This window comes from Miniopterus natalensis, chromosome X (assembly GCF_054644295.1).
Source record: "Miniopterus natalensis isolate mMinNat1 chromosome X, mMinNat1.hap1, whole genome shotgun sequence".
NCBI lineage: Eukaryota > Metazoa > Chordata > Mammalia > Chiroptera > Miniopteridae > Miniopterus > Miniopterus natalensis.
In genome coordinates, this window is record NC_142103.1 from 57,732,035 (window position 1) to 57,749,751 (window position 17,717).

At 41.3% G+C, this 17,717-nt stretch overlaps 2 pseudogenes; both read left to right on the forward strand.

Moving 5' to 3' along the window:
- The first annotated feature begins 879 nt into the window (after positions 1-879).
- On the forward strand, positions 880-2,219 carry LOC107532871 (tubulin alpha-1C chain pseudogene; annotated as a pseudogene).
- Positions 2,220-5,478: 3,259 nt separating this feature from the next.
- On the forward strand, positions 5,479-6,360 carry LOC107532872 (small ribosomal subunit protein uS2 pseudogene; annotated as a pseudogene).
- The last annotated feature ends 11,357 nt before the right edge of the window (positions 6,361-17,717 follow it).

Consider the following 17,717-nt stretch of genomic DNA (forward strand, 5'->3'; position numbering starts at 1 on the left):
GAGCCATCAAAAGGTGTTTGTGCCAACAGAGTAGCATAATCAGATCTCTTTTTCAGCACTAGACTGTTAATTTCTTGTGGACAGTGACCATGTATTATTTATGTTTGGGCAAGTCACTAGGGGTGACACATTGCCTTTTCTTTCTTTCTTTTTTTTATGGGAAGAATAGATGTTTAGTAATTAGTAATTAGTCTGTTTTTTGTTAATCCTCACTCAAGGATATTTTTCCATTGATTTTTTAGAGGGTGGAAGGGATGGAGGGGAAGGGTGGGGGAGAGAGAGAAACATCTATGTGAGAGAAACACATCGATTGGTTGCCTCTTGCGTGGGCTCTGACCACAGCCAGGGATAGAACCTGCAACCTAGGTACGTGCCCTTGACCAGGAATTGAGACCCTTTGGTGTGCAGGCCAATGCTTTAATCACTGAGCCAAACCAGCCAGGGTCCCTTTTCTTTATTTAACATCTACTCTGGTCCAGTTACTGTGCTAAAGGTTTAGTGATAAGTAACAGACTCATTTGCTACTGTCAAACAACAAACAAAAATGTACTCAGAATCTATTTCTCTCCATTTCCACTGTTACCATATAAGTCCAGGTTGATAAATCCTACTTAGATTATTGTGATAGTTTATAATTCCTACTTCCACTTTTGCCCTTCCACATTTTTTTTTTTTTCTCTCTTCAGAGTAGATAGAGTGATTTTTTTCAAAAGAGTAAGGATTTATGCTTCTGGTTATGGTGGAATAACAGGGACTGGATTTACCCTTTGGCCTTAAAAAACTACAAAAATAGGCTCCTGCAGAGTCCTTGCTAGTCTGTCAGTCCTTGTCACCTTCTCCTTGCCTCCTCCAGCTCCCAGAGCCCTACAAGTCTCAGTCATGCATGAGTGCATCTCAGTCCACATTGACCAGGCTGATGCCCAGACCTACAATGCCTGCTGGAAGCTCTACTGCATGGAACATGGCATCCAGCCAGATGCCAAAGGACAAGACCATTAGGAGGGGAGAGAAGATGACTCCTTCAACACCTTCTTCAGTGAGAGGCGCTGGCAAACATGTGCTCAGGGCAGTGTTTGTAGACCTGGAACCCACAGTCATTGATGAAATTTGCACTGGTATCTACTGCCAGCTCTTCCATCCTGAACAGCTCATCACAGGCAAGGAAGATGTTGCCAATAACTATGCCCGTGGACACTACACCATTGGCAAGACCATTGACTTTGCCCTGGACCTAATTTGTAAGCCAGCTGACCAGTGCACAGGTCTTCAGGGCTTCTTGATTTCCCACAGCTTTGGTGGGGAAAATGGTTCTGGATTCACCTCTCTGCTGGTGGAATATCACTCTGTGAATTATGACAAGAAGTCCAAGCTGGAGTTCTCCATTTATCACCCCCTTCCCCAGGTTTCCACAGCCATAGTTAAGCCCTACAAATCCATCCTTACCACCCACACCAGTCCTGGAGCACTCTGATTATACCTTCATAGTTGATCATGAGGCCATCTATGACATCTGTTGTAGAAACATTGATTTTGAGTACCCAAACCACACTAACCTTAATTGCCTTATTAGCCAGATTGTGTCCTTTATCACTGCTTTCCTCAAGTTTGATGGAGCCCTGAATATTGACAGAATTCCAGATCAACCTGATGCCCTACCCCCACATCCATTTCCCTCTGGCAGCATATGCCCCTGACATCTCTGCTGAGAAAGCCTACCATGAACAGCTTTTTGTAGCAGAGATCACCAATGCATGCCTTGAGCCAGCCAATTAGATGGTGAAATGTGACCCTTGCCATGGTAAATACATGGCTTGCTGCCTGTTGTACCATGGTGACGTGGTCCCCAAAGATGTTAATGCTGCCATTGCCACCATCAAGACCAAGTGTACTATCTAGTTTGTGAACTGGTGCACCACTGACTTCAAAGTTGGCAATAATTACCAGCCTCCTACTGTGATACCTCATGGACACCTGGCCAAAGTACAATGAGCTGTGTGCATGCTGAGCCACACCACAGCTGTTGCTGAGGCTTGAGCTCACCTGGACCACAAATTTGACCTGAAGTACACCAAGCATGCCTTTGTTCACTGGTATGTGGATGAGAGCATGGAGGCAAGATAGTTTTCTGAGGCTCATGAAGACATGGAGATCCTTGAGCAGGATTATGAGGAAGTTGGGGCAGATAGTGTGAGAGAGAGGATGAGGGTGAAGAATATTAACCTGTCTGCTACAATGTTACACTCTGGTGTCTTGGAACTGTCTTATTTCTGTTCTGTGAAGTTGTCCATTATGTCCTTAATTTGTTGATTAAAGTGATGCTTTAAAAAAAACTACAAAACTGGACAAAATATGAAACAGCAGTTCAGAGAGAGAGAGCCTAGTTAGAGCCTAGTAGTCTCTCTGAGTTCTCTGAGTTTTAGGAGACAGAGCTGAGAATTCAGGAAGGCTGAAGTGGTTTAAATTCACAGGACACAGTACCAAAGTGGAGAGACTTGCACATAAAGAGAACCAGAAAGACAAAGAGAAAAAAGGAGAAGAATATTTCCTCAGTAGTGGTGACAAATTTGCTCTAGACTAATGGTTGGTCTAGTACCTACCTAACAAAACTTAAGAGAAAGCCTTGAAAGGATTAAACTGTTTCTGAGTAACTTAGTTGTATTCCAGAACAAATCTCACAAGTATTTAAAGGAATGATAAAGAAAAAAAATCCAGGAGGAGGGAAGATGGTGGCACTCTGACAAGAAGCAGAGCCCCCTTGCTCCCAGCCATGAACTTGATTTACAGCTAAAATACTGCATAAGGCTTGGAAAAACAAGGGAAATATATCTGAGTGGACATATTTTGAGTAAGGAGCACTGAAGAAACATCATAGAGTCTGGAAAGATGAGGGTGTAGAAAGGGGGAGACCCCCTGAAGATAGTGCTCAGCTGTGAGGCCCAAGGGTTAGAGACTACAAAGCTTTCTCCCCTTGGGAGTGTGTACTGGCACCCAAAAGCTGGGATCTCAAATCCAGAGCAAAGAAGAAAGGAAGGAGAGCCCGTGCAGGGCAGGCAGAGGGAGCCAGGGGAACAGTGTGCCTGCGAGGAGGGAATTGTGCCTTCCAGTGAAACAGCATGCCTAATGGCAGCAGCAGGGACAGGAAACTCACCTCCAGTACTGACTACAGGAAAGGCTGTCCTTCAGGGTGTGGCTTCCGAATAGAAAGGAGCCAGAGGGCTGCACTCAGCAGCCACCTACAGGGACCCTCTGCTTTCCTGTAAGGCATTGTGTAGAACCCCAGAAAGCATTTGAACTGTGTAGCACAGGGAAGGGGAAGAGAGCCCTCCTGCCTCCAGCAAGAGGACAGGAGCCGCAGGTGGGGCAGATTGGGTCTCCAACCGCCGGAGCTACCAATGAGGTGAATTGGAGATTTTTGACCTGCTCTAAGGGGAGCTGGGATAGCATGCAAGGAGCTGTCCCAGCTTTTCTGAAATCATCTGTGCAGGGGACCTATGTGGGGCTGACTTTGTGACCGCACCTGCTTGGTTCTGAGGCATGGGGGCACTGGGACCCCCCAGGGTGGGTTCTCCACCCGTTTGTTGCTTTGTGTGTTTTTGAGTTTTTGATTGCTGAGTGGGCATCCACCTTCCTGGTTTGTACTGGGGAGACAGACCAGCGAAAGCTGGGATTTATGTCTGCATTGTGGAGAGTTTGAACTGAGTGTCCTGTGAGATCAGCCAACCAGATCTGGGAAGGGAGGGGCAGAGCACACACACCTCTCACATAGGAAAGGGGCTGGTACAGCTCAGTGAAGACCCAGATATCCCCTGCAGGGCACAGTCCTGAGTGGGAAGGGAGAACAGCTCACAGGATGACTATAAAAGAATAAGACTCTCAGGGACTATTGTTTGGGAACTGCAGGAAAAGCTGAAAATCCCTTCTGGGGGCTGGGCAGGCAACATGCTCACCAGAGTCTCTTTTGATCAAACCCACTGAGTCCAGGCCACTGAAATGCCTGTACAGAAAAGGAAACAGACAGAATTCAATCTGAACCTGCAGCAGGCCATTATATGGGGAACTAGAATTGGAAGATACGGTAGAGACTGAGGACTTGGTCTTGAAGCAGAAACTAACCTCCCAATAGTGAGTGCCTGTCAGGGAAACCTCTAAGTAAGGGGGGCAATATCCGGAGCTACACTAGCTGGCCTATACCTGGAAGACTTTTCAGAAGATGCTGGAGTAAGACCAGGCAACCACAGGGGGAGGCAAAATAGCTGACAAGTGGAGGTGGTCCACAGAAAGCCTCAGACCAGCCAACTACCTAAGGACACCAGAGCCAAACCAAGACAGCTCCTGATATTGGTTGACACACAAATACCTCCCAGGAGACCCGAAATCAGCATACAAAACAGTGAGCTTCAGACAACATAAGCTATTAGACTCCTTCCCTGCCCTTGCTTTACCTCTCTCTCTCTCTTCTTGTTCCACTGACATAATTTTTTTCTTTCTTTTTCTCCCCCTTTTCGTCTCAGTCTTCTTGTCTTTTTTTGTTGTTGTTGGTTTGCTTGTGTTTATCTTTTTCTTTTTCCTTTTTTTTCTTTTCAACCATTTTCCTATTTCTACTCTCTACCCTTATTTTTTTTGCTCGCCCTTCTTTCCTTTAGAATCTTTTCTCTGGCCCTTTTATCCCCCAGTAGCTTCTCTATTTTTTTAATTTGTATTTTATTTTATTATTTTTACTAGTTCCAATAATATCCTTTTCTCTCTTTTTTTTGCTTTAGTATTTGTGTTCTCGTTTCACTCTCCCAATTCTACTTTCTCTTGGGTGGTTTTCATTGTGATTGTCAGGATATTTTGTATGTTCCTATTTGTTTCCTGGCAGTTTGGTTGTGTTTTGTTTTGACCTGTCAGCACCTGTACAACAGCTCAGATGATGTGGTTGTGGTTGAGCCTCACAGTTATCCAACCTGAAAGGAGGGTCCTCCCATGAATGGGTGAACAACAACCTAGACCCAATCACAACAAAAGAGCCCAAAGAACCCACAAAAGGGACACCCACAAAAGGGACATGCTTAGAACATATAGCTCAGAAGTATAAGGAAAACACACCTCTGGCCCCACTGGACATACACTACAAAATCCCACTCCACAAGACTGGGAGACAGGAAATATATCTAATATAAAGATACAAGCACTAAGAGTCACTAAAATAAGGAGACAAAGAAATAACCCCAAACTAAAGAAAAGGAAAAATCACCAGAAAAACCTTGATGAGATGGAGTTAAGCAAGTTGTCAGAAATAGTGTTCAGAGTAATGATTATAAAGATGCTCAAGAAAATTAATGAGAACCACAAGACACTTAATGGGAAGGTCCAGGAACTTAGTGAAAAATTTATCAGCATGAAAAAAGATATATATGAGATTTTCCGCGCTACCTTGAGAGGGGTCCATATGGCATTGTTCTCGGTTCCCACGTAACTTAAAGGGAAACTTTCACAATGTCCAGAGCCCTTGATGTCCTGCAAATGAAGGAGGAGGATGTCCTCAAATTCCTTGCAGTGGGAACCCACTTAGGCGGCACCAACCTTGACTTCCAAATGGAACAGTACATCTACAAAAGGAAGAGTGATGACATCTACATCATAAATCTGAAGAGAACCTGGGAGAAGCTTCTGCTGGCAGCTCGTGCCATTGTTGCCACTGAAAACCCTGCTGATGTCAGTGTCATATCGTCCAGGAATACTGGCCAGCGAGCTGTGCTGAAGTTCGCTGCTGCCACTGGAGCCACTCCTATTGCCCACCGCTTCACTCCTGCAACCTTCACCAATCAGATCCAGGCCACCTTCCGGGAGCCGAGACTTCTGGTGGTCACTGATCTCCAGGCTGACCACCAACCTCTCACAGAGGTGTCTTATGTGAACCTGCCTACCATCACTCTGTGCAACACAGACTCTCCTCTGCACTATGTGGACATTGCCATCCCTTGCAACAACAAAGGGGCTCACTCAGTGGGTCCGATGTGGTGGATGCTAACCCGAGAAGTACTGCACATGTGTGGCACCATCTCCCGTGAACACCCATGGGAGGTCATGCCTGATCTTTACTTCTGCAGGGATCCTGAAGATATTGAAAAAGAAGAGCAGGCTGCTGTTGAAAAGGCTGTGACCAAGGAGGAATTTCAGGGTGAATGGACTGCTCCAGTTCCTGAGTTCACTGCTGCTCAGCCTGAGGTCACAGACTGGTCTGAAGGCATGCAGGTGCCTTCTGTGCCCATTCAGCAGTTTCCTACTGAAGACTGGAGCGCTCAGCCTGCCACTGAAGACTGGTCTGAAGCCCCCACTGCTCAGGCCACTGAATGGGTAGGAACAACCACTGAGTGATCCTAAGCTGTTCTTCCACAAATTCTTAACAGAATGGAAATAAGGTTGATGGAAAACAAACAGTTGTCATATATATATATGAATATACTGGGAGGAATTAAAAGCAGGCTCAATGAAGCAGAGGATAGAATAAGTGAATGAAAAGATAAGGTAGAAAAAAACAATCAGAGTAGCAAAAAGAAAAAACACTTCAAAAAGCATGAGGATAGTTAAAGGGAACTTTGGGACAACATGAAGCAAAACAACATTTGCATCATAGGGGTACAGAAGGAGAGGAAAGTCAGCAAGGGATAGAGAACCTGGTGGAAGAAATAATGACAGAAAACTTCCCCCTCCTGGAGAAAGCCACACAAGTTCAGGAAGCACAGAGAGTTTCAAGCAAGAGGAACCCAAAGAGACCCACTCCAAGACACATCACAATTAAAATGGCAAATGTTAAGGACAAAGAGAGAATATTAAGGGCTGCAAGAAAGAGATAAGCAGTGACCTACACGAGGACCCCCATAAGGCTGGCAGCAGATTTCTCAACAGAAACACTTCAGGACGGAAGGAATTGGCATGAAGTTCTCAAAGTAACGGAAAGCAAGAACCTGAAACCAAGACTGCTTTATCCAGCGAGGCTATCATTTAAAATTGAAGGTGAAATAAAGAGCTTCTGAGATAAAAGAAGGCTAAAGAAGTTGAGTATCCCCAAACCAGCACTGCAAGAAATGCTAAAAGGACTGCTTTAAGAAGAAGAAGGAATATTTAGAGAAAGTACATCAGCATAAAGGGAAAAATGGGATTAAATAAGTATATATCAATAATAACCTTAAATGTAAATGGATTAATTTCTCCAATCAAAAGACATAAAGTAGCTGAATGGGTAAGAAAACAGGACCCATATATATGCTGTCTACAAGAGACCTACCTGAAAGCAAAAGATTCACAGAAGCTGAAAGTGAAGGGAAGGAAAACAATGTTCTATGCAAATGGAAACGAACAAAAAAACTGGAATAGCAATACTTATTTCTGACAAAATAGACTTCAAAGTAAAGACCATAACAAGAGACAAAGAAGGTCATTACATAATAGTAAAGGGATAAATCCAACAGGAGGAAATAACCCTTATAAATATATATCCACCCAATATAGGAGTACCTGAATATATTTTAAAAATTTTCTTAATGGACTTTAACGGGGAGATTGATAGCAACACAATCATAGTGGCAAACTTTAACACCTCACTGTTTTCATTGGACAGATCATCAAGACAAAAAAAAGTCAACAGAGAAAAACAGAGACCTTAAATGACACACTAGAGCTAATGCATTTAATTGACATTTACAGAACATTTCACCCCAAAGGAGCAGAATACACATTCTTCTCAAGTGCACATGGAACATTCTCAGAAATAGACCACATGTTAGGGCACAAAACAAGTCTTTACAGGTTCAAGAAGATGGAAATCATATCAAGCATCTTCTTGGATCAGAATGGCATGAAACTAAAAATCAACCACTATAAAAAAAAACTAAAAAATATTCAAACACATGGAGGCTAAGTAGCATGTTATCAAACAATGAATGGGTTACCATGGAGATCAAGGAAGAAATCAAAAACTTCCTAGAAAAAAAAGAAAATGAGCAGACAACAACCCCAAATCCATGGGATACAGTGAAAGCAGTCTTGAGAAGAAAGTTCATAGCATTACAAGTATACCTCAAGAAAGAAGAAAAAGCTCTAAGAAACCATCTTACACAACAACTAAAAGTATTAGAAAGAGAACAGCAAGAAAAGCCCTGAGGAAGTAGAAGGAAGGAAATAATAAAGATCAGAGCAGAAATTAATGACATAGAGACTAAAAAAAAAAATACAAAAGATCAATGAAACCAAGAGCTAGTTATTTGAAAAGATAAATAAGATTGATAAACCTTTAGCCAGACTCACTAAGAAACAAAGAGAGAGGACCCAAATAAATAAAATCAGAAATGAAAGAGGCGATATAACAACTGACCCAACAGAAATACAAGGGATTGTAAGAAAACATTATGAGCCAACAAACTGGACAACATAGGTGAAATGGACAAATTCCTAGAAGCATACAGTTTTCCAAAGCTGAATCAGGAAAAATCAGAAAACCTGAATAGGCTGATAACTAATGAAATTGAAGCATAATCAAAAACTCCCAGCAAACAAAAGTCTTGGACCAGATGGATTTACAGGCAAGCTTTACCAAACATTCAAAGAAGAATTAATATCTATTCTTCTCCAACTAGTCCACAAAATTCAAGAGTAAGGAAAACTCCCAAACTTTTTATGAGGCGAGCATTATCCTAATCTCAAAACCAGATAAAAACACTACAAAGAAAGAAAATTACAGGCCAATATCCCCAATGAACATAGATGCTAAAATCCTCAACAAAATACTAGCAAACTGGATCCAGCAATACATTAAAAAGATCATACACAATGACCAAGTGGGATTTATTCTGGCGATGCAAGGTTGGTATAATATTTGCAAATCAATAAACGTGATACACCAGATAAACAAAATGAAAACAGAAATCATATGATCCTATCAATAGATACAGAAAAGCATTTGACAAAAATCCAGCACCCATTTTTGATAAAAACGCAGCAAAGTGGGAATAGAGGGAACATACCTCAACATAATAAAGGCCCCATACGACAAACCTACAGCCAACATCATACTCAATGGTCAAAAACTAAAACTATTTTCCTTAAAAACAGGAACAAGACAGGGTTGTCCCCTTTCACCACTCTTATTTAACATACTACTGGAAGTCCTTGCCACAGCCATCACTAGGGAAAAACACATAAAAAATATTCAAATTGGAAAGGAGGAAGTAAAACTGTCATTATTTGCAGATGACAAGATACTGTACATAGAAAACCCTAAAGACACCACCAAAACACTACTAGATTTGATAAACGAATTCGCCAAGGTAGCTGGATACAAAATTAACATGAAAAAATCAACAGCATTTTTATACACCAACAATGAACTCTCAAAAAGAGAAACTAAAAAAGAAATACCATTTACCATTGCAGCTAAAAAAAATTAAGATACCTAGGAATAAACTTAACCAAGGACGTAAAAGACCTGTACTAGGAAAACTACGGGACACTGGAAAAAGAAATAGAGAAAGATATAAACAAGTAGAAGAATATACCATGTTCATGGATTGGAAGAATTAATATCATTACAATGTCCATACTACCCAAAGCAATTTATATATTCAATGCAATTCCTATTAAAATACCAACACATATTTCACAGATCTAAAACAAATATTTCAAAAATTGATATGGAAACAGAATAGATCCCGAATAGCTGCAGCCATCTTCAGAAAGAAGAACAGAGTTGGAGGGACCACTTTACCATATATCAAACTGTACTACAAAGCCATTGCAATCAATACAGCCTGGTATTGGTACAACAACAGACATATAGATCAGTGGAACAGAACAGAGACCCCAGAAATAGACCCACACCGTTATGGTCAATTAATATTTGAAAAGGAGGCAAGAACATAAAAAGGAGTAGAGGCAGTCTCTTTAATAAATGGTGCTGGGAAGATCAGACAGGTACATGCAAAAAAATCATAGTAGATCACGAACTTACTCCATACACAAGAATAAATTCAAAATGGATAAAAGACTTAAATGTAAGTCACAAAACCATAAAATTCCCAGAAGAAAACATAAGCGGTAAGTCACAGACATCTCACGTAGTGGAATTTTCACTGATACATCTCCTAGGGCAAGAGAAACAAAATAAAAAATAAACAAATTGGACTACATCAAACAAAAAAGCTTCTGCAAAGCAAGAGAAATCAGCCTGAAAATACAAAGGAACCCCATGGTATGGGAGAACATATTTGCCAAGGATGAATCTGATAAGGGGCTAATTTCCAAAGTATACAAAAAACTCATACAAATCAACAAGTGGAAGTCAAAAAAATCTAATATAAAAATGGGCAATGGACCTAAATAGACACTTCTCCAAAGAGGACATACAGATGGCCAAGAGACACATGAGAAAATTCTCAGCGTTGCTAATCATCAGAGAGATGCAAATTAAAACCACAATGAGGTATCACTTCACACTTGTAAGAATGGCTACCATCAACAAATGAACAAATGATATTGCTGGTGAAGATGTGGAGAAAGGAGAACCCTGGTATACTGCTGGTGGGAAGGCAGACTGGTGCAACCACTATGGAAAACAGTATGGAGGTTCCTCAAAAAATTAAAAATGGAACTGCCCTTTGACCCAGTGATCCCACTTGTAGGAATATATCCTAAGGATTCTGAAACACTAATCAGAATGAATCTGTGCACCCCTATGTTCATAGCAGCACAATTTATAGTAGCTAAGATCTGTAGCAGCCCAAGTACCCATCAGTAGATGAGTGGATAAAAAACTGTGGGACATTTACACCCTGGAGTACTATACAGCTATAAAGAAGAAGGATCTCACACCCTTTGAGACTGTTTGGATGGACCTGGAGAAAATTATGCTATGCGAAGTAAGCCAGGCAGAGAAGGACAAATACCACATGATCTCACTTATATGTGGAATTTAAAGAACATAAAAATCTGATGAACAAAATAGATTCAGTGACACAGAAGCATGGAACAGACTGATGAATCTCAGAGGGAAGTTGGGGGTGGGTGGGTAGGGAGAAATTAAGTAAAGAATTTATATCCACATACGCATAACCCATGCACACAGACAATAGTGTGGTGGAGCCTGGGTTGGGGAGTGGGTGCGAGGTGGAAGGGGTAAATGGGGGCAGAAGGAGACATCTGTAATATTTTGAACAATAAAAAAAAAGAAAAAAATCAGCACTCAACAGCATAAAATCCACAATGCCTTTCATCCAATCACATATGATCTGGTATACAAAACAAGAAAATATGAGTAAATGCAATCAATAGATACAGACCAAGAAATAACACAGATGATAGAATTAATAGACAAGGAATTAAAACAGTTGTTATGAACATACACTATTTGTTCAATAAAGTAGAAGGAAACATGGACTTCTACGCAGCTGTAAAGAAGAAGAATCTCGTACCCTTTGGGACAGTATGAATGGACCTGAAGAAAATTATGCTAAGTGAAATAAACCAGGCAGAGAAAGACAAACATCACATGATCTTGATTATACATGGAATCTAAAGAACTTAATAAACTCTGATGAATAGAATAGATTCAATGACATGGAAGCATAGATGAGATTAACGAATGTCAGAGTGATGGAGGAGGGCAGGTGGGTGGACAGGGAGAGAATAGTGTGCACGAGTATAGTATTTGGGGAGACCTTCAAGTAGTATATTGTTAATGTGTAAGGACCTTCAAGTAGTATATTGTTAATGTGCAAGAGATGAGGCTGTAAAGATCAGCATGTGCCAATGGAGAATCATGGCAGGATTTTAAGCAGAGACGTGATATAATTACATGTATATTTTAGAAAGAGCCATCCTGGTGGCAGTGTAGAAAGTGGATTGGAAGGAAACAAGCCAAGGCAGGGAGATCAGTTAGATTTTAAATAGAGCACTCATGGCCAAATTTTTATTTTAGAGAACTCACTCTGGTGGCCATGTGAAAGCTGGATTGGTAGGAGACAAAACGAAGCATGAAGACCAGTTAGAATAATTCAGGTAAAAAATATCAGAGCTTGAATACACACAGTGTCAGTGAATGCCATTTAATACACCTAACTTACCAAAACAAACATTATAGCTTAGTCTAGCCTACCTTAAATGTGCTCAGAACACTTATAGTAAGCTAGAGTTGGGCAAAATCATCTAACACAAAGCCTATTTTATAATAAAGAGTTGAATATCTCATGTAAGTTATCATGCATATCACTTTTGCACCATTGTGAAATAAAAAAATTGTAAGTCAAACCATCGTGAGAGACTGTCTGGTATACAAGGTGTCCCCAAAAATGTATACACACTTTAATAGCTGATAGCTCAATTTTGAAAATGAAATATACTTTATTTTATTATTATTTTTAAATTTATCTTTATTGTTGAAAGTATTACAGGTAACCCCTTCCCCCCCCACCCCAATTGAATTCCTCCACCTCGCTCCCACCCCCTCCCCAGGCCTTCACCTCATCATTGTTATGCATATATGCATATAACTTCTTTGGTCAATCTCTTCCCACCCTCCACCCACCTTCGCTCTTCCCTCTGAAATATGATCGTCTGTTACATGTGTCAATGTCTCTGGATCTATTTAGTTCATCAGATTCTTTTGTTCATTAGCTTCTTGTTAAAGAAGACCCGTCAACATTTCCTGTAGTGCTGGTTAAGTGGTGATGAACTCCTTTAGCTTTTCCTTGTCTGAGAAGCTCTTTATCTGACCTTCAATTCTGAATGATAGCTTTGCTGGGTAGAGTAATCTTGGTTGTAGTTCCTTCTGGCCTGCAAAGTTTCTGTTGAGAAATCAGCTGACAGTCGTATGGGTGCTCCCTTGTATGTAATTAACTGCTTTTCTCTTGCTGCTTTTAATATTCTCTCTTTGTCTTTAACCTTTGGCATTTTAATTATGACGTGTCTTGCTGTGAACCTCTTTGGGTTTGTGTTGTTTGGGACCCTCTGTGTTGCCTAGACTTGTAAGTCTATTTCTTTCCCCAGGTAGGGGAAGTTTTCTGTAATTATTTTTTCAAATAAGGTTTCAATTTCTTGCCCTTTCTTCTCCTTCTGGCACCTCAATAATATGAATGTTGGGCCTCTTGAAGTTGTCCCAGAGGCTCCTTATACTATCTTCATATTTCTGGATTCTTTTTTCTTTTTGCTCTTCTGGTTGGGTGTTTTTTGTGTCTTCATGTTCCAAAGTGCTGATTTGATTCTCAGCGTCCTCTACTCTACTGTTGATTCCCTGTAAATTATTCTTCATTTCAGTTTGTGTAGCCTTCATTTCAAATTGGTTCTTTATTATGTCATCGATTTTCTCAATTATTTTTGTCATACTCTTACTAATATCCTTGAGCATCCTTATAACCATTATTCTGAACTCTGTATCTGATAGCTTGTTTGGATCTATTTCATTTAGTTCCTCTTCTAGAGATTTCTTCTGTTCTTTCCTTTGTGACATGTTTCTTTGCCTTTGCATTTTGGCTGCTTTCTGGTGCTTGTTTCTATGTATTAGGTAGAGCTGCTATGTCTCCTGGAATTTGTAGAGTGTCATGTTGTAGTAGGTGTCCTGTAGGGCCCAGGGGCTCAGCCTCCCCAGTCACCTGAGCTGGGCCTTCTAGGTGCTCCCCTGTGTGGGCTGTGTGCACTTTCCTGTTGTTGTTGAGCCTTGGTTGCTTTTGCCATCACTGGGAGGAATTGACCCTCAGACCAATCAGCTGTGAAGATCACCTGCAACTACAGCTAAAGAGTTGCTGTGCTGGAGACACCCCTATGCAGCAGGATTTACTTCAGTGGAGCTTTGGTGTTCACCAAGTGCGCCCATTGAGTGTGTCACTCGTGGACATGGTAGGGTTGTAATCCAGCGTGGTCAAGTCTGACCACCAGGTGGACTGTCTCTGAGGCCTCCTGGGAGGTACAAAGTCAGCCTCAGCCAGTGCCTTGCCCAGGGCCACCCAGTATGAGCTACACAGCAAACTGTAGTTGGCTGCTACTTGTGCTGGGCTTGGCATTGCCCAGGAGAGGCCAAGCTATGAGCCAATGCAGGCTGCCACTAGTGCCAGGCCTGGTGCTACTTATCAAGCCATATGGGGCACAATGCTGCTTGTTTGAGATATTTTAGGAAAGTCCTAAGCATGGGGCTCAAGATGCAACTTACACAGAAAAGCCACTGGAAATGGCTTGGATGAGCCTGCAGGTGGGGAGGGGTGGGGCCTCCGGGAATCATTGGGTGGGCCAAAGGTGTGAGTTAGGCGCTGGCAATTCAAATATGGCTCCTGCTTGCCAGCTGTGTGCAGGGAGGACTCGCCAAAGGAGCAATGACCTCTGCCAGCTCTTCTGCCTGGGAGAAAGCTGCCCCTCCACCTCTCGCCCCAATGTCAGGCGGGTTAGTTTCTCCCCAAGTTTCCCAGGTTTCTTTCAGGCTTCTGACCGGCGCTGGGCTCAGAGGGAGCGCCTCTGAGTGAGTCTGTGTGCTGGCCCTTTAAGAGGAGCTGCTGGGGCTCCCGCAGCCTCCATGACCATCAGCCACAGTCCCTGCTGGTTTCACAGCCTGGAGTTGTGGGGACGTCTCCTCCTGGCCCTGAAGCCCTGGGCTGGGGGCCTGTTGTGGGGCTGGGACCTTTCGTTCCTCTGGGAAACCCCCACCTCCGAGATTCCCTCCCGGGTTTCAACCTCGGCACCGGGTGTGGACCCGCGGCCCCATCTCTGCGATTCAGCCTCGACCTGCCCGCGTCTCCACCCCTCCTACCGGTCTCGATGCTCCTTCAGTTCCCTGGTTGTAGGGCTTCTGTTCAGCCAGATTTCAGGAGGCTCTGAGTGATGGTTGTTCTGTATTTTAGTTGTAATTTTGGTGTGGTTGCGGGAGGCGACGGGTGCAGCTGCTACCTACGCTGCCATCTTGTTTCTCCCTGTACTCTTTCAAAATGAAATGCATTTTAATAAACGCTGCCTTTATAATTATTCAAAGTGTGTGTATACATTTTTTGGAGACACTCTATATATAATTACCTTATATTTTTCACCCAGATTTCCCAAATGTAAAATTTTATTTATTACATTTGCCTTATTATTCCCTTTCTTCCTCCCACCTTCCTCCTGCCTTTCCTCCTCTCTTCTCTCCCGCCCTTCCTCTCGCTCTCCATTTATTTCTGAATCATGCAAATTATAGACATAATGTCCTTTACCCCTAAATATTTCAGAGCACTTTTCCTAAAAACAAGGACATTCTGTTACATAACTACAGTACAATGATCAAAATCAGGAAATTAACATCAATACATACCACTATCTAGCCTACAGGTCTTATTCAAATTTTACCATTTATCTCACTAATGCCCTTTATAGTAAAGAAAAATATGTCTAATTCATGATACAAGCTTGGATAATAGGTTACACTGAGTTGACATGTCTCTTTTAGTTGCTTTTTTAAAACTTGAGGTGAAATTCACATAACACTATTTTAAAGTAAATGATCCGATGGCATTGTGTATATTCACAATGCTATGCAACTACCACTTCTATCAAATTCCAAAGTACTTTCATTACTCTTAAATAAAACCCCACATACTTTAATCAGTGTCTTGCCCCTACTGCCAATGCCCAGTCCCTGGCAACCAACAGCCTGCTTTCTGTCTCTGTGGATTTGCCTATTCTGGATATTTTATACAAATGGAATCATACAATATGTGACCTTTTGTGTCTGGCTTTTTTCACTTAGCTTATGTTTTCAAGATCTGTACACATTGTAGCATATATCAGTACTTCATTCCTTTTTAGGGCTGAATAATAATCCATTGTATACCACATTTTGTTTATCCTTCATCTGTTGAGGGACATTTGGGTTGTTTCCACCTTTTAGCTATTGTGAATACTGCTGCTTTAAACATGTTCAAGGTTTTGTTTGAACACCTGTTTTCAGTTCTTTGGGTATGTATCTAAAAGTGGAATTGCTGGATCATATAGTAATTCTATGTTTAAAATTCTGAGGAAATTTCAAATTTAGTTTTATTTATTTATTTATTATTATTTTTTAAATCCTCACCTGAGGATATTTTTTCCCATTGCTTTTCAGAGACAGTGGAAGGAGAGAGAGAGAGAGAGAGAGAAAGAGAGAGAGAGAGAGAGAGGTGGGAGAGACACATCAATTGGTTGCCTCCTGACTGGGCCAGGGATCAAGCCTGCAACCAAGGTACATCCTTTGACCGGAATCAAACTCAAGACCCTTCAGTCCACGGGCCGATGCTCTAACCACTGAGCAAAACTGGCTAGGGTGAAATTTAATTTCTTTTAATATGGAATAGTTCTCAGCCTTTCTTTGTCATTCATGACATTGGTATATTTTTAAGAGTACAGACCAGTTATTTTGTAGAATGCCCCTAATTTTGGATTTGTCTGGTGTTTCCACACTATTAGATTCAAGTTATGTGTTTTCAAAAAGAATACCACAGAAGTAATTTGTGTCTTTCTCAGTGCATCACGATATCTATTTGTGCCATTACTGGTGATGTTAACTTTGATCAATTGGTTAAAGTAAATTCAGCCAGGTTTCTCTACTATAAAGTTACTGTTCTTCCCTTTGCAACTAATAATTCATAGAGGGATATTTAGAAACTATCTTGTTTCTCACCAAACTTTCACCCACTAGTTTTAACATTTATGATTCTTGCCTAAAACATTGCACAAGTTTTTTTCAGTACCTGACCTTTATTTCATGCTGGTATTGTGAATGCTATGACTAAGTGTACCTTCTTGGGAAGATAGACCTTAATCAGCAGATAACTCTATGCTAGTCTAGGAACACTTAGAGACTTGGAGAGAAAAAAGTTAACAATTAGTGTAAGGGAAAGCAGATATATAATTTATCTCCTAAGTTCATTGGAATTCATGCCACATCACTGTTGTATAGAATCCATTTGGAAATTACTCATCAATGTTATTGCACAGTAAGTTTTTAATGATATATCACACCTACTATATCTAGCACATATTACACAGATGCACATAAGGGTACACAGGTTCTTGGTAATTTTTACTAAAACTCTGAGTCCCCATCCTAGTCGGTTTGGCTCACTGGTTAGAGGTCAGCCCTGGTTCCATTCCAGTCAAGGGCACGTACCTGGGTTGCAGGTTCGATCTGGGGTCAGGGAGCCAACCAGTTGATGTGTCTCTCTCATATCGATGTTTTTCTCTCCCTTCCACTCTCTCTGAAAAGCAATGGAAAAAATATCCTTGGGTGAGGATTAAAAACAAAAACAAAACAAACCTCTGAGTCCCCAAAACAAAAACCAAAAAAACGCACAAAAAACCAACAACTCTGAGTCCCACTGCACATTGCTGTATCCCACTAATGGTGTATAGACCACTGGTTGAGAGAGATTCAGAGAGATAAGGAGAGAGTGGTGTCAAAGAAGCTAAGGGAGGTAAAATTTCTAAGGTAGAAAAAATGAATGTCAAATGCTGCAGAGGTCAACTAGTTGTTTAGCTGTATTAGAAAATGTCCATGAGATTTAATTTTTAAAAGATAGTTGGTGACCTTACTGAGCAGTTTTATCGGGTGGTATCATTTAGGAGCCAGTTTATAGTGGGTTGAGTAGTGAGGTAAAGGACAACAATAAAGGAAACAACTGATAACCTTGACTACATTAAAATGAAAAAACCTTATAAATAACAAAATACTAAAACATCATTAACAAAGTGAA